The sequence below is a fragment of the Mchenga conophoros genome, linkage group LG8, assembly GCF_057382185.1.
Source record: "Mchenga conophoros isolate Kocher_MC1m ecotype Shallow Benthic linkage group LG8, M_conophoros_male_GT1.1, whole genome shotgun sequence".
Classification (NCBI taxonomy): Eukaryota; Metazoa; Chordata; class Actinopteri; order Cichliformes; family Cichlidae; genus Mchenga; species Mchenga conophoros.
Window position 1 is genome coordinate 28,641,703 of NC_140533.1, and position 21,414 is coordinate 28,663,116.

Genomic DNA, 21,414 nt, shown 5'->3' on the forward strand with positions numbered 1-21,414 from the left:
GTAGTGTAGTGGTTATCACGTTCTCCTTACACGCGAAAGGTCCCCGGTCCGAAACCGGGCGAAAACATGTGTCTTTTCCTTCTTTGGTCACAAGGGAATTGATATTCACTCTTTAGACAACTCTGCTTGTCCAGCATTTTCTCTGTTTTACTTGCATCCCTATTGAGAATTAAGTCTCTTGGTTTTGTCTTCTGTAGGTTGTGTGCTAGCCAAACAAAGGACATCAAAGAGCTTGTCAAGAAGAAGATCGGGGCCTTCAGAGGTGGCAAAGGGATTGGAAGTGGGAAGAGTGCAAGAGGAAAAGTTGACTTGAGTCAAGGTGGCTAATGAACGATACAGCAGGAAGCTGAAGTGGAAAGTGCAGCAGAAGAGCATGAGCGAGGTTTGGTGCAGCATGAAGACCATGTGCAGATGAGATCAGCCAACACAAGAGGAGTGGAACTGACTGGGCCACTAACTTGCTCTTCAACTGACTAGATTCTTATGCTAGCGTGTGCTAATGCTAATGTACCTGTGGAGCAAAGTGCTAGAAAGCCAAATGAGGTTCCACTGAGACTTGAACTCAGATCGCTGGATTCAGAGTCCAGAGTGCTAACCATTACACCATGGAACCCTGCCTGAAGCACACAAAAGATCTGTGTCAAACAGGCATAAAAGTGTAGTTCCTGGTAAACCGATGGGGATTTCTACACGGCCAGCCAAATTTTACCTGTCATACCTGCTGCGAATCGCAGCTTGACGTGACCATTGCACTGCTTCAGAGGTCCTCGTTAGTATAGTGGACAGTATCTCCGCCTGTCACGCGGAAGACCGGGGTTCGATTCCCCGACGGGGAGTGAGCAGTTTCCTTCTCTGTTCTGCCTTTTACCTGCAATGACCACACACACCTTAATCGCACACCAGATCCTAGTCAATCTAATAATCTAGTCCTATAATGGGCTTGAAGAAACATGAATTCCACCTGTGCGCTCACAAGTCGAAAAGGTCTTCTCAGAAAGAGCTCCCATCAGAAGAGATGCTAGTCCAAGAGAACACTGCTTGTGCAGCATTTTCTCTGTTTTACGTGCGTCCCTACTGACAAATAAGTTTCTTGGTCTTGTCTTCTGTAGATTGTGTGCTAGCCAAACAAAGGACATCAAAGAGCTTGTCAACCAGAAGATCAGCTCCCATGACAAGAGATGCAATCTTGAGATCACAATTTGCATTGTCAATACAGCCATAAGTGGGGGAGTGCTTGAAGAATGACACAAATGGGAGTTCCCTCCTTCTCAATAGTCCTACATGATCTGTCATAAAAGTCCACAAATGTAAGAAAGCATTGAAATGCTCCTTTAATTACTACGGGGTACGCAAGCTCAGTTTCCGTAGTGTAGTGGTTATCACGTTCGCCTTACACGCGAAAGGTCCCCGGTCCGAAACCGGGCGGAAGCATGCGTCTTTGCTTATGCGTCCTGATATAAAAGTGTCTGACTGCAGGCACTGCTTGAACTTGTGGGGTTCTACTGCTGTTTGGGACACAGACAAGAGAAAGTACTCAAATCTGGTTCAGGTCTCTGACATCTGTAACCTTTGGATGCTCGTCTTGCTAAAGAGTTGTCTATGGCCCAAATTTCTGCAAACTCCACAGACTTCACACAAATCAACAAATCTCCAGTCGCTATATTTCCTGAAGATGGAGGCACAGACTAAGCTCTTGGAAATGACTGGCTCTAGGTGGCCTGCACAGGACTTGGGCCTATTTTCAGCCAATGCCCAAGGCAATGAAACAAATGGGCGCTTTAGGCAACAGTTCTGCTGCCAGAGGTTCTGGGGTTCTTAGGGCAGCATATGTTGAGCTGTGCTTGCTTTAGTGAACTCCTAAATGTCCAAAGTTTAAGTGAGCCTAACATGGAGACTACAGTTCAGACTCCTTGCTAGAGTGCGTCTGTCTCTTCTCCATGGCTCCTTTTACTTCAAGGCCATGATAGGAACATGTCACCAAATTTGTCAGAGTGCGAGATTACTCAGTGAGACACATTGGAAAGCCAAACAAGCTGTCTTTCGGGGTTTCCGTAGTGTAGTGGTTATCACGTTCGCCTCACACGCGAAAGGTCCCCGGTCCGAAACCGGGCGGAAACATGGGTCTTTTCCTTCTTTGGTTACAAGGGAATTGATATTCACTCTTTAGACAACTCTGCTTGTCCAGCATTTTCTCTGTTTTACTTGCATCCCTATTGAGAATTAAGTCTCTTGGTTTTGTCTTCTGTAGGTTGTGTGCTAGCCAAACAAAGGACATCAAAGAGCTTGTCAAGAAGAAGATCGGGGCCTTCAGAGGTGGCAAAGGGATTGGAAGTGGGAAGAGTGCAAGAGGAAAAGTTGACTTGAGTCAAGGTGGCTAATGAACGATACAGCAGGAAGCTGAAGTGGAAAGTGCAGCAGAAGAGCATGAGCGAGGTTTGGTGCAGCATGAAGACCATGTGCAGATGAGATCAGCCAACACAAGAGGAGTGGAACTGACTGGGCCACTAACTTGCTCTTCAACTGACTAGATTCTTATGCTAGCGTGTGCTAATGCTAATGTACCTGTGGAGCAAAGTGCTAGAAAGCCAAATGAGGTTCCACTGAGACTTGAACTCAGATCGCTGGATTCAGAGTCCAGAGTGCTAACCATTACACCATGGAACCCTGCCTGAAGCACACAAAAGATCTGTGTCAAACAGGCATAAAAGTGTAGTTCCTGGTAAACCGATGGGGATTTCTACACGGCCAGCCAAATTTTACCTGTCATACCTGCTGCGAATCGCAGCTTGACGTGACCATTGCAGTGCTTCAGAGGTCCTCGTTAGTATAGTGGACAGTATCTCCGCCTGTCACGCGGAAGACCGGGGTTCGATTCCCCGACGGGGAGTGAGCAGTTTCCTTCTCTGTTCTGCCTTTTACCTGCAATGACCACACACACCTTAATCGCACACCAGATCCTAGTCAATCTAATAATCTAGTCCTATAATGGGCTTGAAGAAACATGAATTCCACCTGTGCGCTCACAAGTCGAAAAGGTCTTCTCAGAAAGAGCTCCCATCAGAAGAGATGCTAGTCCAAGAGAACACTGCTTGTGCAGCATTTTCTCTGTTTTACGTGCGTCCCTACTGACAAATAAGTTTCTTGGTCTTGTCTTCTGTAGATTGTGTGCTAGCCAAACAAAGGACATCAAAGAGCTTGTCAACCAGAAGATCAGCTCCCATGACAAGAGATGCAATCTTGAGATCACAATTTGCATTGTCAATACAGCCATAAGTGGGGGAGTGCTTGAAGAATGACACAAATGGGAGTTCCCTCCTTCTCAATAGTCCTACATGATCTGTCATAAAAGTCCACAAATGTAAGAAAGCATTGAAATGATCCTTTAATTACTACGGGGTACGCAAGCTCAGTTTCCGTAGTGTAGTGGTTATCACGTTCTCCTTACACGCGAAAGGTCCCCGGTCCGAAACCGGGCGAAAACATGTGTCTTTTCCTTCTTTGGTCACAAGGGAATTGATATTCACTCTTTAGACAACTCTGCTTGTCCAGCATTTTCTCTGTTTTACTTGCATCCCTATTGAGAATTAAGTCTCTTGGTTTTGTCTTCTGTAGGTTGTGTGCTAGCCAAACAAAGGACATCAAAGAGCTTGTCAAGAAGAAGATCGGGGCCTTCAGAGGTGGCAAAGGGATTGGAAGTGGGAAGAGTGCAAGAGGAAAAGTTGACTTGAGTCAAGGTGGCTAATGAACGATACAGCAGGAAGCTGAAGTGGAAAGTGCAGCAGAAGAGCATGAGCGAGGTTTGGTGCAGCATGAAGACCATGTGCAGATGAGATCAGCCAACACAAGAGGAGTGGAACTGACTGGGCCACTAACTTGCTCTTCAACTGACTAGATTCTTATGCTAGCGTGTGCTAATGCTAATGTACCTGTGGAGCAAAGTGCTAGAAAGCCAAATGAGGTTCCACTGAGACTTGAACTCAGATCGCTGGATTCAGAGTCCAGAGTGCTAACCATTACACCATGGAACCCTGCCTGAAGCACACAAAAGATCTGTGTCAAACAGGCATAAAAGTGTAGTTCCTGGTAAACCGATGGGGATTTCTACACGGCCAGCCAAATTTTACCTGTCATACCTGCTGCGAATCGCAGCTTGACGTGACCATTGCAGTGCTTCAGAGGTCCTCGTTAGTATAGTGGACAGTATCTCCGCCTGTCACGCGGAAGACCGGGGTTCGATTCCCCGACGGGGAGTGAGCAGTTTCCTTCTCTGTTCTGCCTTTTACCTGCAATGACCACACACACCTTAATCGCACACCAGATCCTAGTCAATCTAATAATCTAGTCCTATAATGGGCTTGAAGAAACATGAATTCCACCTGTGCGCTCACAAGTCGAAAAGGTCTTCTCAGAAAGAGCTCCCATCAGAAGAGATGCTAGTCCAAGAGAACACTGCTTGTGCAGCATTTTCTCTGTTTTACGTGCGTCCCTACTGACAAATAAGTTTCTTGGTCTTGTCTTCTGTAGATTGTGTGCTAGCCAAACAAAGGACATCAAAGAGCTTGTCAACCAGAAGATCAGCTCCCATGACAAGAGATGCAATCTTGAGATCACAATTTGCATTGTCAATACAGCCATAAGTGGGGGAGTGCTTGAAGAATGACACAAATGGGAGTTCCCTCCTTCTCAATAGTCCTACATGATCTGTCATAAAAGTCCACAAATGTAAGAAAGCATTGAAATGATCCTTTAATTACTACGGGGTACGCAAGCTCAGTTTCCGTAGTGTAGTGGTTATCACGTTCTCCTTACACGCGAAAGGTCCCCGGTCCGAAACCGGGCGAAAACATGGGTCTTTTCCTTCTTTGGTCACAAGGGAATTGATATTCACTCTTTAGACAACTCTGCTTGTCCAGCATTTTCTCTGTTTTACTTGCATCCCTATTGAGAATTAAGTCTCTTGGTTTTGTCTTCTGTAGGTTGTGTGCTAGCCAAACAAAGGACATCAAAGAGCTTGTCAAGAAGAAGATCGGGGCCTTCAGAGGTGGCAAAGGGATTGGAAGTGGGAAGAGTGCAAGAGGAAAAGTTGACTTGAGTCAAGGTGGCTAATGAACGATACAGCAGGAAGCTGAAGTGGAAAGTGCAGCAGAAGAGCATGAGCGAGGTTTGGTGCAGCATGAAGACCATGTGCAGATGAGATCAGCCAACACAAGAGGAGTGGAACTGACTGGGCCACTAACTTGCTCTTCAACTGACTAGATTCTTATGCTAGCGTGTGCTAATGCTAATGTACCTGTGGAGCAAAGTGCTAGAAAGCCAAATGAGGTTCCACTGAGACTTGAACTCAGATCGCTGGATTCAGAGTCCAGAGTGCTAACCATTACACCATGGAACCCTGCCTGAAGCACACAAAAGATCTGTGTCAAACAGGCATAAAAGTGTAGTTCCTGGTAAACCGATGGGGATTTCTACACGGCCAGCCAAATTTTACCTGTCATACCTGCTGCGAATCGCAGCTTGACGTGACCATTGCAGTGCTTCAGAGGTCCTCGTTAGTATAGTGGACAGTATCTCCGCCTGTCACGCGGAAGACCGGGGTTCGATTCCCCGACGGGGAGTGAGCAGTTTCCTTCTCTGTTCTGCCTTTTACCTGCAATGACCACACACACCTTAATCGCACACCAGATCCTAGTCAATCTAATAATCTAGTCCTATAATGGGCTTGAAGAAACATGAATTCCACCTGTGCGCTCACAAGTCGAAAAGGTCTTCTCAGAAAGAGCTCCCATCAGAAGAGATGCTAGTCCAAGAGAACACTGCTTGTGCAGCATTTTCTCTGTTTTACGTGCGTCCCTACTGACAAATAAGTTTCTTGGTCTTGTCTTCTGTAGATTGTGTGCTAGCCAAACAAAGGACATCAAAGAGCTTGTCAACCAGAAGATCAGCTCCCATGACAAGAGATGCAATCTTGAGATCACAATTTGCATTGTCAATACAGCCATAAGTGGGGGAGTGCTTGAAGAATGACACAAATGGGAGTTCCCTCCTTCTCAATAGTCCTACATGATCTGTCATAAAAGTCCACAAATGTAAGAAAGCATTGAAATGCTCCTTTAATTACTACGGGGTACGCAAGCTCAGTTTCCGTAGTGTAGTGGTTATCACGTTCGCCTTACACGCGAAAGGTCCCCGGTCCCAAACCGGGCGGAAGCATGCGTCTTTACTTATGCGTCCTGATATAAAAGTGTCTGACTGCAGGCACTGCTTGAACTTGTGGGGTTCTACTGCTGTTTGGGACACAGACAAGAGAAAGTACTCAAATCTGGTTCAGGTCTCTGACATCTGTAACCTTTGGATGCTCGTCTTGCTAAAGAGTTGTCTATGGCCCAAATTTCTGCAAACTCCACAGACTTCACACAAATCAACAAATCTCCAGTCGCTATATTTCCTGAAGATGGAGGCACAGACTAAGCTCTTGGAAATGACTGGCTCTAGGTGGCCTGCACAGGACTTGGGCCTATTTTCAGCCAATGCCCAAGGCAATGAAACAAATGGGCGCTTTAGGCAACAGTTCTGCTGCCAGAGGTTCTGGGGTTCTTAGGGCAGCATATGTTGAGCTGTGCTTGCTTTAGTGAACTCCTAAATGTCCAAAGTTTAAGTGAGCCTAACATGGAGACTACAGTTCAGACTCCTTGCTAGAGTGCGTCTGTCTCTTCTCCATGGCTCCTTTTACTTCAAGGCCATGATAGGAACATGTCACCAAATTTGTCAGAGTGCGAGATTACTCAGTGAGACACATTGGAAAGCCAAACAAGCTGTCTTTCGGGGTTTCCGTAGTGTAGTGGTTATCACGTTCGCCTCACACGCGAAAGGTCCCCGGTCCGAAACCGGGCGGAAACATGGGTCTTTTCCTTCTTTGGTTACAAGGGAATTGATATTCACTCTTTAGACAACTCTGCTTGTCCAGCATTTTCTCTGTTTTACTTGCATCCCTATTGAGAATTAAGTCTCTTGGTTTTGTCTTCTGTAGGTTGTGTGCTAGCCAAACAAAGGACATCAAAGAGCTTGTCAAGAAGAAGATCGGGGCCTTCAGAGGTGGCAAAGGGATTGGAAGTGGGAAGAGTGCAAGAGGAAAAGTTGACTTGAGTCAAGGTGGCTAATGAACGATACAGCAGGAAGCTGAAGTGGAAAGTGCAGCAGAAGAGCATGAGCGAGGTTTGGTGCAGCATGAAGACCATGTGCAGATGAGATCAGCCAACACAAGAGGAGTGGAACTGACTGGGCCACTAACTTGCTCTTTAACTGACTAGATTCTTATGCTAGCGTGTGCTAATGCTAATGTACCTGTGGAGCAAAGTGCTAGAAAGCCAAATGAGGTTCCACTGAGACTTGAACTCAGATCGCTGGATTCAGAGTCCAGAGTGCTAACCATTACACCATGGAACCCTGCCTGAAGCACGCAAAAGATCTGTGTCAATCAGGCATAAAAGTGTAGTTCCTGGTAAACCGATGGGGATTTCTACACGGCCAGCCAAATTTTACCTGTCATACCTGCTGCGAATCGCAGCTTGACGTGACCATTGCAGTACTTCAGAGGTCCTCGTTAGTATAGTGGACAGTATCTCCGCCTGTCACGCGGAAGACCGGGGTTCGATTCCCCGACGGGGAGTGAGCAGTTTCCTTCTCTGTTCTGCCTTTTACCTGCAATGACCACACACACCTTAATCGCACACCAGATCCTAGTCAATCTAATAATCTAGTCCTATAATGGGCTTGAAGAAACATGAATTCCACCTGTGCGCTCACAAGTCGAAAAGGTCTTCTCAGAAAGAGCTCCCATCAGAAGAGATGCTAGTCCAAGAGAACACTGCTTGTGCAGCATTTTCTCTGTTTTACGTGCGTCCCTACTGACAAATAAGTTTCTTGGTCTTGTCTTCTGTAGATTGTGTGCTAGCCAAACAAAGGACATCAAAGAGCTTGTCAACCAGAAGATCAGCTCCCATGACAAGAGATGCAATCTTGAGATCACAATTTGCATTGTCAATACAGCCATAAGTGGGGGAGTGCTTGAAGAATGACACAAATGGGAGTTCCCTCCTTCTCAATCGTCCTACATGGTCTGTCATAAAAGTCCACAAATGTAAGAAAGCATTGAAATGCTCCTTTAATTACTACGGGGTACGCAAGCTCAGTTTCCGTAGTGTAGTGGTTATCACGTTCCCCTAACACGCGAAAGGTCCCCGGTCCGAAACCGGGCGGAAGCATGCGTCTTTGCTTATGCGTCCTGATATAAAAGTGTCTGACTGCAGGCACTGCTTGAACTTGTGGGGTTCTACTGCTGTTTGGGACACAGACAAGAGAAAGTACTCAAATCTGGTTCAGGTCTCTGACATCTGTAACCTTTGGATGCTCGTCTTGCTAAAGAGTTGTCTATGGCCCAAATTTCTGCAAACTCCACAGACTTCACACAAATCAACAAATCTCCAGTCGCTATATTTCCTGAAGATGGAGGCACAGACTAAGCTCTTGGAAATGACTGGCTCTAGGTGGCCTGCACAGGACTTGGGCCTATTTTCAGCCAATGCCCAAGGCAATGAAACAAATGGGCGCTTTAGGCAACAGTTCTGCTGCCAGAGGTTCTGGGGTTCTTAGGGCAGCATATGTTGAGCTGTGCTTGCTTTAGTGAACTCCTAAATGTCCAAAGTTTAAGTGAGCCTAACATGGAGACTACAGTTCAGACTCCTTGCTAGAGTGCGTCTGTCTCTTCTCCATGGCTCCTTTTACTTCAAGGCCATGATAGGAACATGTCACCAAATTTGTCAGAGTGCGAGATTACTCAGTGAGACACATTGGAAAGCCAAACAAGCTGTCTTTCGGGGTTTCCGTAGTGTAGTGGTTATCACGTTCGCCTCACACGCGAAAGGTCCCCGGTCTGAAACCGGGCGGAAACATGGGTCTTTTCCTTCTTTGGTTACAAGGGAATTGATATTCACTCTTTAGACAACTCTGCTTGTCCAGCATTTTCTCTGTTTTACTTGCATCCCTATTGAGAATTAAGTCTCTTGGTTTTGTCTTCTGTAGGTTGTGTGCTAGCCAAACAAAGGACATCAAAGAGCTTGTCAAGAAGAAGATCGGGGCCTTCAGAGGTGGCAAAGGGATTGGAAGTGGGAAGAGTGCAAGAGGAAAAGTTGACTTGAGTCAAGGTGGCTAATGAACGATACAGCAGGAAGCTGAAGTGGAAAGTGCAGCAGAAGAGCATGAGCGAGGTTTGGTGCAGCATGAAGACCATGTGCAGATGAGATCAGCCAACACAAGAGGAGTGGAACTGACTGGGCCACTAACTTGCTCTTCAACTGACTAGATTCTTATGCTAGCGTGTGCTAATGCTAATGTACCTGTGGAGCAAAGTGCTAGAAAGCCAAATGAGGTTCCACTGAGACTTGAACTCAGATCGCTGGATTCAGAGTCCAGAGTGCTAACCATTTCACCATGGAACCCTGGCTGAAGCACGCAAAAGATCTGTGTCAAACAGGCATAAAAGTGTAGTTCCTGGTAAACCGATGGGGATTTCTACACGGCCAGCCAAATTTTACCTGTCATACCTGCTGCGAATCGCAGCTTGACGTGACCATTGCAGTGCTTCAGAGGTCCTCGTTAGTATAGTGGACAGTATCTCCGCCTGTCACGCGGAAGACCGGGGTTCGATTCCCCGACGGGGAGTGAGCAGTTTCCTTCTCTGTTCTGCCTTTTACCTGCAATGACCACACACACCTTAATCGCACACCAGATCCTAGTCAATCTAATAATCTAGTCCTATAATGGGCTTGAAGAAACATGAATTCCACCTGTGCGCTCACAAGTCGAAAAGGTCTTCTCAGAAAGAGCTCCCATCAGAAGAGATGCTAGTCCAAGAGAACACTGCTTGTGCAGCATTTTCTCTGTTTTACGTGCGTCCCTACTGACAAATAAGTTTCTTGGTCTTGTCTTCTGTAGATTGTGTGCTAGCCAAACAAAGGACATCAAAGAGCTTGTCAACCAGAAGATCAGCTCCCATGACAAGAGATGCAATCTTGAGATCACAATTTGCATTGTCAATACAGCCATAAGTGGGGGAGTGCTTGAAGAATGACACAAATGGGAGTTCCCTCCTTCTCAATCGTCCTACATGGTCTGTCATAAAAGTCCACAAATGTAAGAAAGCATTGAAATGCTCCTTTAATTACTACGGGGTACGCAAGCTCAGTTTCCGTAGTGTAGTGGTTATCACGTTCGCCTAACACGCGAAAGGTCCCCGGTCCGAAACCGGGCGGAAGCATGCGTCTTTGCTTATGCGTCCTGATATAAAAGTGTCTGACTGCAGGCACTGCTTGAACTTGTGGGGTTCTACTGCTGTTTGGGACACAGACAAGAGAAAGTACTCAAATCTGGTTCAGGTCTCTGACATCTGTAACCTTTGGATGCTCGTCTTGCTAAAGAGTTGTCTATGGCCCAAATTTCTGCAAACTCCACAGACTTCACACAAATCAACAAATCTCCAGTCGCTATATTTCCTGAAGATGGAGGCACAGACTAAGCTCTTGGAAATGACTGGCTCTAGGTGGCCTGCACAGGACTTGGGCCTATTTTCAGCCAATGCCCAAGGCAATGAAACAAATGGGCGCTTTAGGCAACAGTTCTGCTGCCAGAGGTTCTGGGGTTCTTAGGGCAGCATATGTTGAGCTGTGCTTGCTTTAGTGAACTCCTAAATGTCCAAAGTTTAAGTGAGCCTAACATGGAGACTACAGTTCAGACTCCTTGCTAGAGTGCGTCTGTCTCTTCTCCATGGCTCCTTTTACTTCAAGGCCATGATAGGAACATGTCACCAAATTTGTCAGAGTGCGAGATTACTCAGTGAGACACATTGGAAAGCCAAACAAGCTGTCTTTCGGGGTTTCCGTAGTGTAGTGGTTATCACGTTCGCCTCACACGCGAAAGGTCCCCGGTCCGAAACCGGGCGGAAACATGGGTCTTTTCCTTCTTTGGTTACAAGGGAATTGATATTCACTCTTTAGACAACTCTGCTTGTCCAGCATTTTCTCTGTTTTACTTGCATCCCTATTGAGAATTAAGTCTCTTGGTTTTGTCTTCTGTAGGTTGTGTGCTAGCCAAACAAAGGACATCAAAGAGCTTGTCAAGAAGAAGATCGGGGCCTTCAGAGGTGGCAAAGGGATTGGAAGTGGGAAGAGTGCAAGAGGAAAAGTTGACTTGAGTCAAGGTGGCTAATGAACGATACAGCAGGAAGCTGAAGTGGAAAGTGCAGCAGAAGAGCATGAGCGAGGTTTGGTGCAGCATGAAGACCATGTGCAGATGAGATCAGCCAACACAAGAGGAGTGGAACTGACTGGGCCACTAACTTGCTCTTCAACTGACTAGATTCTTATGCTAGCGTGTGCTAATGCTAATGTACCTGTGGAGCAAAGTGCTAGAAAGCCAAATGAGGTTCCACTGAGACTTGAACTCAGATCGCTGGATTCAGAGTCCAGAGTGCTAACCATTACACCATGGAACCCTGCCTGAAGCACACAAAAGATCTGTGTCAAACAGGCATAAAAGTGTAGTTCCTGGTAAACCGATGGGGATTTCTACACGGCCAGCCAAATTTTACCTGTCATACCTGCTGCGAATCGCAGCTTGACGTGACCATTGCAGTGCTTCAGAGGTCCTCGTTAGTATAGTGGACAGTATCTCCGCCTGTCACGCGGAAGACCGGGGTTCGATTCCCCGACGGGGAGTGAGCAGTTTCCTTCTCTGTTCTGCCTTTTACCTGCAATGACCACACACACCTTAATCGCACACCAGATCCTAGTCAATCTAATAATCTAGTCCTATAATGGGCTTGAAGAAACATGAATTCCACCTGTGCGCTCACAAGTCGAAAAGGTCTTCTCAGAAAGAGCTCCCATCAGAAGAGATGCTAGTCCAAGAGAACACTGCTTGTGCAGCATTTTCTCTGTTTTACGTGCGTCCCTACTGACAAATAAGTTTCTTGGTCTTGTCTTCTGTAGATTGTGTGCTAGCCAAACAAAGGACATCAAAGAGCTTGTCAACCAGAAGATCAGCTCCCATGACAAGAGATGCAATCTTGAGATCACAATTTGCATTGTCAATACAGCCATAAGTGGGGGAGTGCTTGAAGAATGACACAAATGGGAGTTCCCTCCTTCTCAATAGTCCTACATGATCTGTCATAAAAGTCCACAAATGTAAGAAAGCATTGAAATGATCCTTTAATTACTACGGGGTACGCAAGCTCAGTTTCCGTAGTGTAGTGGTTATCACGTTCTCCTTACACGCGAAAGGTCCCCGGTCCGAAACCGGGCGAAAACATGGGTCTTTTCCTTCTTTGGTCACAAGGGAATTGATATTCACTCTTTAGACAACTCTGCTTGTCCAGCATTTTCTCTGTTTTACTTGCATCCCTATTGAGAATTAAGTCTCTTGGTTTTGTCTTCTGTAGGTTGTGTGCTAGCCAAACAAAGGACATCAAAGAGCTTGTCAAGAAGAAGATCGGGGCCTTCAGAGGTGGCAAAGGGATTGGAAGTGGGAAGAGTGCAAGAGGAAAAGTTGACTTGAGTCAAGGTGGCTAATGAACGATACAGCAGGAAGCTGAAGTGGAAAGTGCAGCAGAAGAGCATGAGCGAGGTTTGGTGCAGCATGAAGACCATGTGCAGATGAGATCAGCCAACACAAGAGGAGTGGAACTGACTGGGCCACTAACTTGCTCTTCAACTGACTAGATTCTTATGCTAGCGTGTGCTAATGCTAATGTACCTGTGGAGCAAAGTGCTAGAAAGCCAAATGAGGTTCCACTGAGACTTGAACTCAGATCGCTGGATTCAGAGTCCAGAGTGCTAACCATTACACCATGGAACCCTGCCTGAAGCACACAAAAGATCTGTGTCAAACAGGCATAAAAGTGTAGTTCCTGGTAAACCGATGGGGATTTCTACACGGCCAGCCAAATTTTACCTGTCATACCTGCTGCGAATCGCAGCTTGACGTGACCATTGCAGTGCTTCAGAGGTCCTCGTTAGTATAGTGGACAGTATCTCCGCCTGTCACGCGGAAGACCGGGGTTCGATTCCCCGACGGGGAGTGAGCAGTTTCCTTCTCTGTTCTGCCTTTTACCTGCAATGACCACACACACCTTAATCGCACACCAGATCCTAGTCAATCTAATAATCTAGTCCTATAATGGGCTTGAAGAAACATGAATTCCACCTGTGCGCTCACAAGTCGAAAAGGTCTTCTCAGAAAGAGCTCCCATCAGAAGAGATGCTAGTCCAAGAGAACACTGCTTGTGCAGCATTTTCTCTGTTTTACGTGCGTCCCTACTGACAAATAAGTTTCTTGGTCTTGTCTTCTGTAGATTGTGTGCTAGCCAAACAAAGGACATCAAAGAGCTTGTCAACCAGAAGATCAGCTCCCATGACAAGAGATGCAATCTTGAGATCACAATTTGCATTGTCAATACAGCCATAAGTGGGGGAGTGCTTGAAGAATGACACAAATGGGAGTTCCCTCCTTCTCAATAGTCCTACATGATCTGTCATAAAAGTCCACAAATGTAAGAAAGCATTGAAATGATCCTTTAATTACTACGGGGTACGCAAGCTCAGTTTCCGTAGTGTAGTGGTTATCACGTTCTCCTTACACGCGAAAGGTCCCCGGTCCGAAACCGGGCGAAAACATGGGTCTTTTCCTTCTTTGGTCACAAGGGAATTGATATTCACTCTTTAGACAACTCTGCTTGTCCAGCATTTTCTCTGTTTTACTTGCATCCCTATTGAGAATTAAGTCTCTTGGTTTTGTCTTCTGTAGGTTGTGTGCTAGCCAAACAAAGGACATCAAAGAGCTTGTCAAGAAGAAGATCGGGGCCTTCAGAGGTGGCAAAGGGATTGGAAGTGGGAAGAGTGCAAGAGGAAAAGTTGACTTGAGTCAAGGTGGCTAATGAACGATACAGCAGGAAGCTGAAGTGGAAAGTGCAGCAGAAGAGCATGAGCGAGGTTTGGTGCAGCATGAAGACCATGTGCAGATGAGATCAGCCAACACAAGAGGAGTGGAACTGACTGGGCCACTAACTTGCTCTTCAACTGACTAGATTCTTATGCTAGCGTGTGCTAATGCTAATGTACCTGTGGAGCAAAGTGCTAGAAAGCCAAATGAGGTTCCACTGAGACTTGAACTCAGATCGCTGGATTCAGAGTCCAGAGTGCTAACCATTACACCATGGAACCCTGCCTGAAGCACACAAAAGATCTGTGTCAAACAGGCATAAAAGTGTAGTTCCTGGTAAACCGATGGGGATTTCTACACGGCCAGCCAAATTTTACCTGTCATACCTGCTGCGAATCGCAGCTTGACGTGACCATTGCAGTGCTTCAGAGGTCCTCGTTAGTATAGTGGACAGTATCTCCGCCTGTCACGCGGAAGACCGGGGTTCGATTCCCCGACGGGGAGTGAGCAGTTTCCTTCTCTGTTCTGCCTTTTACCTGCAATGACCACACACACCTTAATCGCACACCAGATCCTAGTCAATCTAATAATCTAGTCCTATAATGGGCTTGAAGAAACATGAATTCCACCTGTGCGCTCACAAGTCGAAAAGGTCTTCTCAGAAAGAGCTCCCATCAGAAGAGATGCTAGTCCAAGAGAACACTGCTTGTGCAGCATTTTCTCTGTTTTACGTGCGTCCCTACTGACAAATAAGTTTCTTGGTCTTGTCTTCTGTAGATTGTGTGCTAGCCAAACAAAGGACATCAAAGAGCTTGTCAACCAGAAGATCAGCTCCCATGACAAGAGATGCAATCTTGAGATCACAATTTGCATTGTCAATACAGCCATAAGTGGGGGAGTGCTTGAAGAATGACACAAATGGGAGTTCCCTCCTTCTCAATAGTCCTACATGATCTGTCATAAAAGTCCACAAATGTAAGAAAGCATTGAAATGCTCCTTTAATTACTACGGGGTACGCAAGCTCAGTTTCCGTAGTGTAGTGGTTATCACGTTCGCCTTACACGCGAAAGGTCCCCGGTCCCAAACCGGGCGGAAGCATGCGTCTTTACTTATGCGTCCTGATATAAAAGTGTCTGACTGCAGGCACTGCTTGAACTTGTGGGGTTCTACTGCTGTTTGGGACACAGACAAGAGAAAGTACTCAAATCTGGTTCAGGTCTCTGACATCTGTAACCTTTGGATGCTCGTCTTGCTAAAGAGTTGTCTATGGCCCAAATTTCTGCAAACTCCACAGACTTCACACAAATCAACAAATCTCCAGTCGCTATATTTCCTGAAGATGGAGGCACAGACTAAGCTCTTGGAAATGACTGGCTCTAGGTGGCCTGCACAGGACTTGGGCCTATTTTCAGCCAATGCCCAAGGCAATGAAACAAATGGGCGCTTTAGGCAACAGTTCTGCTGCCAGAGGTTCTGGGGTTCTTAGGGCAGCATATGTTGAGCTGTGCTTGCTTTAGTGAACTCCTAAATGTCCAAAGTTTAAGTGAGCCTAACATGGAGACTACAGTTCAGACTCCTTGCTAGAGTGCGTCTGTCTCTTCTCCATGGCTCCTTTTACTTCAAGGCCATGATAGGAACATGTCACCAAATTTGTCAGAGTGCGAGATTACTCAGTGAGACACATTGGAAAGCCAAACAAGCTGTCTTTCGGGGTTTCCGTAGTGTAGTGGTTATCACGTTCGCCTCACACGCGAAAGGTCCCCGGTCCGAAACCGGGCGGAAACATGGGTCTTTTCCTTCTTTGGTTACAAGGGAATTGATATTCACTCTTTAGACAACTCTGCTTGTCCAGCATTTTCTCTGTTTTACTTGCATCCCTATTGAGAATTAAGTCTCTTGGTTTTGTCTTCTGTAGGTTGTGTGCTAGCCAAACAAAGGACATCAAAGAGCTTGTCAAGAAGAAGATCGGGGCCTTCAGAGGTGGCAAAGGGATTGGAAGTGGGAAGAGTGCAAGAGGAAAAGTTGACTTGAGTCAAGGTGGCTAATGAACGATACAGCAGGAAGCTGAAGTGGAAAGTGCAGCAGAAGAGCATGAGCGAGGTTTGGTGCAGCATGAAGACCATGTGCAGATGAGATCAGCCAACACAAGAGGAGTGGAACTGACTGGGCCACTAACTTGCTCTTTAACTGACTAGATTCTTATGCTAGCGTGTGCTAATGCTAATGTACCTGTGGAGCAAAGTGCTAGAAAGCCAAATGAGGTTCCACTGAGACTTGAACGCAGATCGCTGGATTCAGAGTCCAGAGTGCTAACCATTACACCATGGAACCCTGCCTGAAGCACGCAAAAGATCTGTGTCAAACAGGCATAAAAGTGTAGTTCCTGGTAAACCGATGGGGATTTCTACACGGCCAGCCAAATTTTACCTGTCATACCTGCTGCGAATCGCAGCTTGACGTGACCATTGCAGTACTTCAGAGGTCCTCGTTAGTATAGTGGACAGTATCTCCGCCTGTCACGCGGAAGACCGGGGTTCGATTCCCCGACGGGGAGTGAGCAGTTTCCTTCTCTGTTCTGCCTTTTACCTGCAATGACCACACACACCTTAATCGCACACCAGATCCTAGTCAATCTAATAATCTAGTCCTATAATGGGCTTGAAGAAACATGAATTCCACCTGTGCGCTCACAAGTCGAAAAGGTCTTCTCAGAAAGAGCTCCCATCAGAAGAGATGCTAGTCCAAGAGAACACTGCTTGTGCAGCATTTTCTCTGTTTTACGTGCGTCCCTACTGACAAATAAGTTTCTTGGTCTTGTCTTCTGTAGATTGTGTGCTAGCCAAACAAAGGACATCAAAGAGCTTGTCAACCAGAAGATCAGCTCCCATGACAAGAGATGCAATCTTGAGATCACAATTTGCATTGTCAATACAGCCATAAGTGGGGGAGTGCTTGAAGAATGACACAAATGGGAGTTCCCTCCTTCTCAATCGTCCTACATGGTCTGTCATAAAAGTCCACAAATGTAAGAAAGCATTGAAATGCTCCTTTAATTACTACGGGGTACGCAAGCTCAGTTTCCGTAGTGTAGTGGTTATCACGTTCCCCTAACACGCGAAAGGTCCCCGGTCCGAAACCGGGCGGAAGCATGCGTCTTTGCTTATGCGTCCTGATATAAAAGTGTCTGACTGCAGGCACTGCTTGAACTTGTGGGGTTCTACTGCTGTTTGGGACACAGACAAGAGAAAGTACTCAAATCTGGTTCAGGTCTCTGACATCTGTAACCTTTGGATGCTCGTCTTGCTAAAGAGTTGTCTATGGCCCAAATTTCTGCAAACTCCACAGACTTCACACAAATCAACAAATCTCCAGTCGCTATATTTCCTGAAGATGGAGGCACAGACTAAGCTCTTGGAAATGACTGGCTCTAGGTGGCCTGCACAGGACTTGGGCCTATTTTCAGCCAATGCCCAAGGCAATGAAACAAATGGGCGCTTTAGGCAACAGTTCTGCTGCCAGAGGTTCTGGGGTTCTTAGGGCAGCATATGTTGAGCTGTGCTTGCTTTAGTGAACTCCTAAATGTCCAAAGTTTAAGTGAGCCTAACATGGAGACTACAGTTCAGACTCCTTGCTAGAGTGCGTCTGTCTCTTCTCCATGGCTCCTTTTACTTCAAGGCCATGATAGGAACATGTCACCAAATTTGTCAGAGTGCGAGATTACTCAGTGAGACACATTGGAAAGCCAAACAAGCTGTCTTTCGGGGTTTCCGTAGTGTAGTGGTTATCACGTTCGCCTCACACGCGAAAGGTCCCCGGTCTGAAACCGGGCGGAAACATGGGTCTTTTCCTTCTTTGGTTACAAGGGAATTGATATTCACTCTTTAGACAACTCTGCTTGTCCAGCATTTTCTCTGTTTTACTTGCATCCCTATTGAGAATTAAGTCTCTTGGTTTTGTCTTCTGTAGGTTGTGTGCTAGCCAAACAAAGGACATCAAAGAGCTTGTCAAGAAGAAGATCGGGGCCTTCAGAGGTGGCAAAGGGATTGGAAGTGGGAAGAGTGCAAGAGGAAAAGTTGACTTGAGTCAAGGTGGCTAATGAACGATACAGCAGGAAGCTGAAGTGGAAAGTGCAGCAGAAGAGCATGAGCGAGGTTTGGTGCAGCATGAAGACCATGTGCAGATGAGATCAGCCAACACAAGAGGAGTGGAACTGACTGGGCCACTAACTTGCTCTTCAACTGACTAGATTCTTATGCTAGCGTGTGCTAATGCTAATGTACCTGTGGAGCAAAGTGCTAGAAAGCCAAATGAGGTTCCACTGAGACTTGAACTCAGATCGCTGGATTCAGAGTCCAGAGTGCTAACCATTTCACCATGGAACCCTGGCTGAAGCACGCAAAAGATCTGTGTCAAACAGGCATAAAAGTGTAGTTCCTGGTAAACCGATGGGGATTTCTACACGGCCAGCCAAATTTTACCTGTCATACCTGCTGCGAATCGCAGCTTGACGTGACCATTGCAGTGCTTCAGAGGTCCTCGTTAGTATAGTGGACAGTATCTCCGCCTGTCACGCGGAAGACCGGGGTTCGATTCCCCGACGGGGAGTGAGCAGTTTCCTTCTCTGTTCTGCCTTTTACCTGCAATGACCACACACACCTTAATCGCACACCAGATCCTAGTCAATCTAATAATCTAGTCCTATAATGGGCTTGAAGAAACATGAATTCCACCTGTGCGCTCACAAGTCGAAAAGGTCTTCTCAGAAAGAGCTCCCATCAGAAGAGATGCTAGTCCAAGAGAACACTGCTTGTGCAGCATTTTCTCTGTTTTACGTGCGTCCCTACTGACAAATAAGTTTCTTGGTCTTGTCTTCTGTAGATTGTGTGCTAGCCAAACAAAGGACATCAAAGAGCTTGTCAACCAGAAGATCAGCTCCCATGACAAGAGATGCAATCTTGAGATCACAATTTGCATTGTCAATACAGCCATAAGTGGGGGAGTGCTTGAAGAATGACACAAATGGGAGTTCCCTCCTTCTCAATCGTCCTACATGGTCTGTCATAAAAGTCCACAAATGTAAGAAAGCATTGAAATGCTCCTTTAATTACTACGGGGTACGCAAGCTCAGTTTCCGTAGTGTAGTGGTTATCACGTTCGCCTAACACGCGAAAGGTCCCCGGTCCGAAACCGGGCGGAAGCATGCGTCTTTGCTTATGCGTCCTGATATAAAAGTGTCTGACTGCAGGCACTGCTTGAACTTGTGGGGTTCTACTGCTGTTTGGGACACAGACAAGAGAAAGTACTCAAATCTGGTTCAGGTCTCTGACATCTGTAACCTTTGGATGCTCGTCTTGCTAAAGAGTTGTCTATGGCCCAAATTTCTGCAAACTCCACAGACTTCACACAAATCAACAAATCTCCAGTCGCTATATTTCCTGAAGATGGAGGCACAGACTAAGCTCTTGGAAATGACTGGCTCTAGGTGGCCTGCACAGGACTTGGGCCTATTTTCAGCCAATGCCCAAGGCAATGAAACAAATGGGCGCTTTAGGCAACAGTTCTGCTGCCAGAGGTTCTGGGGTTCTTAGGGCAGCATATGTTGAGCTGTGCTTGCTTTAGTGAACTCCTAAATGTCCAAAGTTTAAGTGAGCCTAACATGGAGACTACAGTTCAGACTCCTTGCTAGAGTGCGTCTGTCTCTTCTCCATGGCTCCTTTTACTTCAAGGCCATGATAGGAACATGTCACCAAATTTGTCAGAGTGCGAGATTACTCAGTGAGACACATTGGAAAGCCAAACAAGCTGTCTTTCGGGGTTTCCGTAGTGTAGTGGTTATCATGTTCGCCTCACACGCGAAAGGTCCCCGGTCCGAAACCGGGCGGAAACATGGGTCTTTTCCTTCTTTGGTTACAAGGGAATTGATATTCACTCTTTAGACAACTCTGCTTGTCCAGTATTTTCTCTGTTTTACTTGCATCCTGTTATGGTTCAAAAATATTGGAGATGGACACCAGAGGAAAAACCCACAATAACAACACTGGTCCGGTCGGGTTGAGTCAAACGATGATTTAATGATCACACACGTGGGAGATGGACACTGTATGCAGACAGTCTCAGATCTCATCTCAAAAAACACATCTCCATAGTTTTATGAAATCAGGGTATTAGAACGCCCCCTCATGCGTAGTGACAGGTGTAATACAATCAATGTTGACAATTTTATTTAACACAAAAAATAACATTGTCTCCTTCCCGAGGGCAGACGCTAACTGCCCCCCTTCTCCTGGAACCGTCTGTACCCTGCTGAGACACAACATGGCAACTACAAGGACTCTTTCATTTATTAAGACCATCAGTGTGTATTGCTCTAAATCAAGTATATAATATTAAATGAATATTGGTGGATCAGCTACTTCTACTTAAAACATATTAAAACATGACTAAGCACAAAATCACCAAGAATGACATCTTATAAGTGCTGTGTAAGCGCGTGCGGCCTTCCAAGCTCAAAGCCTTTGCCCTCCATAGATCAGCCAGACTCGCGCTGGCTGTAGCTTTTAACCTTTAATTACCTTGAGCACAACTCTAGAATGAGCAACAAACTGCAATGTGTGTGGAATGATCATGGTTACATCTGCAATGGAAAATCATGTTATTTTTCTGGTACCTGTCAAAAAGATCAAATTAAAGTTATCACCATCACTGTAATGCAAAGAATAATGTAAGATCAAAAACTTCAATTTATGTTTAATGCAAAGCTGGTTATATACTTCTAATGAACTAATAATGGCATATTAAAATATTAAATGATAATGAGAAAAACATCCCCTCCTTATTCTACAATTCCCTCTGTTGACCTCTGGAGAATCCAGAGGTCACAAACAGTTGTGTCCCTCCTCGGCCTACACATTCAGTTCCACATGCATCATTGGCATCATGGACATTGGAGTAATGACTCCAGGGTCCACTGTCCTCACAGACATACTTTTGAACATTCTTCTGGCACAAGGGATGAGACAACAACAAATAACCATAATACCCACCACAATAGACAAAGAAAACATGGCCGAAGCGATGACCCCCTTCCACCGTCCGAACACTGAGGTCAGCCAGCCTTCCAACGGATTACCTACACCGGAGTGATCATGCATAGTTTCAGAAAGGGTCTTTAGGCCCTCCAATCCGTCTCTGGTCAGGTTAGAGAGCCTCAGTACATTGTAATGAACATAATTAATCCTATCTACATTCTTGTTTGGAGTCACTGGAAAGAAAGCAGAACGATTAGTTTTTTCTAGGAAATTAACTTTAATTAACCCTTTTGGATCAACCCCCGCTATTTCCACCCCCAAAATTAAATACATAGATTGTTTGCGATCCCAATTCCCCAATGATAAAGTTAACGCGTTTCCAGAGGGGCTAAA

At 46.0% G+C, this 21,414-nt stretch overlaps 36 non-coding genes across 36 annotated transcripts; 25 read left to right on the forward strand and 11 right to left on the reverse strand.

Annotated features, from left to right (window-relative positions):
* Positions 1–541: 541 nt before the first annotated feature.
* trnaq-cug (transfer RNA glutamine (anticodon CUG)) lies at positions 542–613 on the reverse strand. The gene has a single exon. It is a non-coding gene; the product is annotated as a tRNA-Gln (tRNA).
* A 151-nt stretch (positions 614–764) lies between these two features.
* trnad-guc (transfer RNA aspartic acid (anticodon GUC)) lies at positions 765–836 on the forward strand. Its single transcript has one exon. It is a non-coding gene; the product is annotated as a tRNA-Asp (tRNA).
* Positions 837–1,358: 522 nt separating this feature from the next.
* Positions 1,359–1,431, forward strand: trnav-uac (transfer RNA valine (anticodon UAC)). The gene has a single exon. It is a non-coding gene; the product is annotated as a tRNA-Val (tRNA).
* Positions 1,432–2,045: 614 nt separating this feature from the next.
* On the forward strand, positions 2,046–2,118 carry trnav-cac (transfer RNA valine (anticodon CAC)). Its single transcript has one exon. It is a non-coding gene; the product is annotated as a tRNA-Val (tRNA).
* A 474-nt stretch (positions 2,119–2,592) lies between these two features.
* trnaq-cug (transfer RNA glutamine (anticodon CUG)) lies at positions 2,593–2,664 on the reverse strand. Its single transcript has one exon. It is a non-coding gene; the product is annotated as a tRNA-Gln (tRNA).
* Positions 2,665–2,815: 151 nt separating this feature from the next.
* On the forward strand, positions 2,816–2,887 carry trnad-guc (transfer RNA aspartic acid (anticodon GUC)). The gene has a single exon. It is a non-coding gene; the product is annotated as a tRNA-Asp (tRNA).
* Positions 2,888–3,956: 1,069 nt separating this feature from the next.
* trnaq-cug (transfer RNA glutamine (anticodon CUG)) lies at positions 3,957–4,028 on the reverse strand. The gene has a single exon. It is a non-coding gene; the product is annotated as a tRNA-Gln (tRNA).
* Positions 4,029–4,179: 151 nt separating this feature from the next.
* Positions 4,180–4,251, forward strand: trnad-guc (transfer RNA aspartic acid (anticodon GUC)). The gene has a single exon. It is a non-coding gene; the product is annotated as a tRNA-Asp (tRNA).
* A 1,069-nt stretch (positions 4,252–5,320) lies between these two features.
* trnaq-cug (transfer RNA glutamine (anticodon CUG)) lies at positions 5,321–5,392 on the reverse strand. Its single transcript has one exon. It is a non-coding gene; the product is annotated as a tRNA-Gln (tRNA).
* A 151-nt stretch (positions 5,393–5,543) lies between these two features.
* On the forward strand, positions 5,544–5,615 carry trnad-guc (transfer RNA aspartic acid (anticodon GUC)). The gene has a single exon. It is a non-coding gene; the product is annotated as a tRNA-Asp (tRNA).
* Positions 5,616–6,137: 522 nt separating this feature from the next.
* trnav-uac (transfer RNA valine (anticodon UAC)) lies at positions 6,138–6,210 on the forward strand. Its single transcript has one exon. It is a non-coding gene; the product is annotated as a tRNA-Val (tRNA).
* A 614-nt stretch (positions 6,211–6,824) lies between these two features.
* trnav-cac (transfer RNA valine (anticodon CAC)) lies at positions 6,825–6,897 on the forward strand. The gene has a single exon. It is a non-coding gene; the product is annotated as a tRNA-Val (tRNA).
* Positions 6,898–7,371: 474 nt separating this feature from the next.
* Positions 7,372–7,443, reverse strand: trnaq-cug (transfer RNA glutamine (anticodon CUG)). Its single transcript has one exon. It is a non-coding gene; the product is annotated as a tRNA-Gln (tRNA).
* A 151-nt stretch (positions 7,444–7,594) lies between these two features.
* On the forward strand, positions 7,595–7,666 carry trnad-guc (transfer RNA aspartic acid (anticodon GUC)). Its single transcript has one exon. It is a non-coding gene; the product is annotated as a tRNA-Asp (tRNA).
* A 522-nt stretch (positions 7,667–8,188) lies between these two features.
* On the forward strand, positions 8,189–8,261 carry trnav-aac (transfer RNA valine (anticodon AAC)). The gene has a single exon. It is a non-coding gene; the product is annotated as a tRNA-Val (tRNA).
* Positions 8,262–8,875: 614 nt separating this feature from the next.
* Positions 8,876–8,948, forward strand: trnav-cac (transfer RNA valine (anticodon CAC)). The gene has a single exon. It is a non-coding gene; the product is annotated as a tRNA-Val (tRNA).
* Positions 8,949–9,422: 474 nt separating this feature from the next.
* trnaq-cug (transfer RNA glutamine (anticodon CUG)) lies at positions 9,423–9,494 on the reverse strand. The gene has a single exon. It is a non-coding gene; the product is annotated as a tRNA-Gln (tRNA).
* A 151-nt stretch (positions 9,495–9,645) lies between these two features.
* Positions 9,646–9,717, forward strand: trnad-guc (transfer RNA aspartic acid (anticodon GUC)). Its single transcript has one exon. It is a non-coding gene; the product is annotated as a tRNA-Asp (tRNA).
* Positions 9,718–10,239: 522 nt separating this feature from the next.
* On the forward strand, positions 10,240–10,312 carry trnav-aac (transfer RNA valine (anticodon AAC)). The gene has a single exon. It is a non-coding gene; the product is annotated as a tRNA-Val (tRNA).
* A 614-nt stretch (positions 10,313–10,926) lies between these two features.
* Positions 10,927–10,999, forward strand: trnav-cac (transfer RNA valine (anticodon CAC)). The gene has a single exon. It is a non-coding gene; the product is annotated as a tRNA-Val (tRNA).
* Positions 11,000–11,473: 474 nt separating this feature from the next.
* trnaq-cug (transfer RNA glutamine (anticodon CUG)) lies at positions 11,474–11,545 on the reverse strand. Its single transcript has one exon. It is a non-coding gene; the product is annotated as a tRNA-Gln (tRNA).
* A 151-nt stretch (positions 11,546–11,696) lies between these two features.
* trnad-guc (transfer RNA aspartic acid (anticodon GUC)) lies at positions 11,697–11,768 on the forward strand. The gene has a single exon. It is a non-coding gene; the product is annotated as a tRNA-Asp (tRNA).
* A 1,069-nt stretch (positions 11,769–12,837) lies between these two features.
* trnaq-cug (transfer RNA glutamine (anticodon CUG)) lies at positions 12,838–12,909 on the reverse strand. The gene has a single exon. It is a non-coding gene; the product is annotated as a tRNA-Gln (tRNA).
* A 151-nt stretch (positions 12,910–13,060) lies between these two features.
* Positions 13,061–13,132, forward strand: trnad-guc (transfer RNA aspartic acid (anticodon GUC)). Its single transcript has one exon. It is a non-coding gene; the product is annotated as a tRNA-Asp (tRNA).
* Positions 13,133–14,201: 1,069 nt separating this feature from the next.
* Positions 14,202–14,273, reverse strand: trnaq-cug (transfer RNA glutamine (anticodon CUG)). The gene has a single exon. It is a non-coding gene; the product is annotated as a tRNA-Gln (tRNA).
* Positions 14,274–14,424: 151 nt separating this feature from the next.
* trnad-guc (transfer RNA aspartic acid (anticodon GUC)) lies at positions 14,425–14,496 on the forward strand. The gene has a single exon. It is a non-coding gene; the product is annotated as a tRNA-Asp (tRNA).
* Positions 14,497–15,018: 522 nt separating this feature from the next.
* trnav-uac (transfer RNA valine (anticodon UAC)) lies at positions 15,019–15,091 on the forward strand. Its single transcript has one exon. It is a non-coding gene; the product is annotated as a tRNA-Val (tRNA).
* A 614-nt stretch (positions 15,092–15,705) lies between these two features.
* On the forward strand, positions 15,706–15,778 carry trnav-cac (transfer RNA valine (anticodon CAC)). Its single transcript has one exon. It is a non-coding gene; the product is annotated as a tRNA-Val (tRNA).
* A 474-nt stretch (positions 15,779–16,252) lies between these two features.
* trnaq-cug (transfer RNA glutamine (anticodon CUG)) lies at positions 16,253–16,324 on the reverse strand. Its single transcript has one exon. It is a non-coding gene; the product is annotated as a tRNA-Gln (tRNA).
* A 151-nt stretch (positions 16,325–16,475) lies between these two features.
* On the forward strand, positions 16,476–16,547 carry trnad-guc (transfer RNA aspartic acid (anticodon GUC)). The gene has a single exon. It is a non-coding gene; the product is annotated as a tRNA-Asp (tRNA).
* Positions 16,548–17,069: 522 nt separating this feature from the next.
* Positions 17,070–17,142, forward strand: trnav-aac (transfer RNA valine (anticodon AAC)). The gene has a single exon. It is a non-coding gene; the product is annotated as a tRNA-Val (tRNA).
* Positions 17,143–17,756: 614 nt separating this feature from the next.
* trnav-cac (transfer RNA valine (anticodon CAC)) lies at positions 17,757–17,829 on the forward strand. Its single transcript has one exon. It is a non-coding gene; the product is annotated as a tRNA-Val (tRNA).
* A 474-nt stretch (positions 17,830–18,303) lies between these two features.
* On the reverse strand, positions 18,304–18,375 carry trnaq-cug (transfer RNA glutamine (anticodon CUG)). The gene has a single exon. It is a non-coding gene; the product is annotated as a tRNA-Gln (tRNA).
* A 151-nt stretch (positions 18,376–18,526) lies between these two features.
* trnad-guc (transfer RNA aspartic acid (anticodon GUC)) lies at positions 18,527–18,598 on the forward strand. The gene has a single exon. It is a non-coding gene; the product is annotated as a tRNA-Asp (tRNA).
* A 522-nt stretch (positions 18,599–19,120) lies between these two features.
* trnav-aac (transfer RNA valine (anticodon AAC)) lies at positions 19,121–19,193 on the forward strand. The gene has a single exon. It is a non-coding gene; the product is annotated as a tRNA-Val (tRNA).
* Positions 19,194–19,807: 614 nt separating this feature from the next.
* trnav-cac (transfer RNA valine (anticodon CAC)) lies at positions 19,808–19,880 on the forward strand. Its single transcript has one exon. It is a non-coding gene; the product is annotated as a tRNA-Val (tRNA).
* Positions 19,881–21,414: the final 1,534 nt, after the last annotated feature.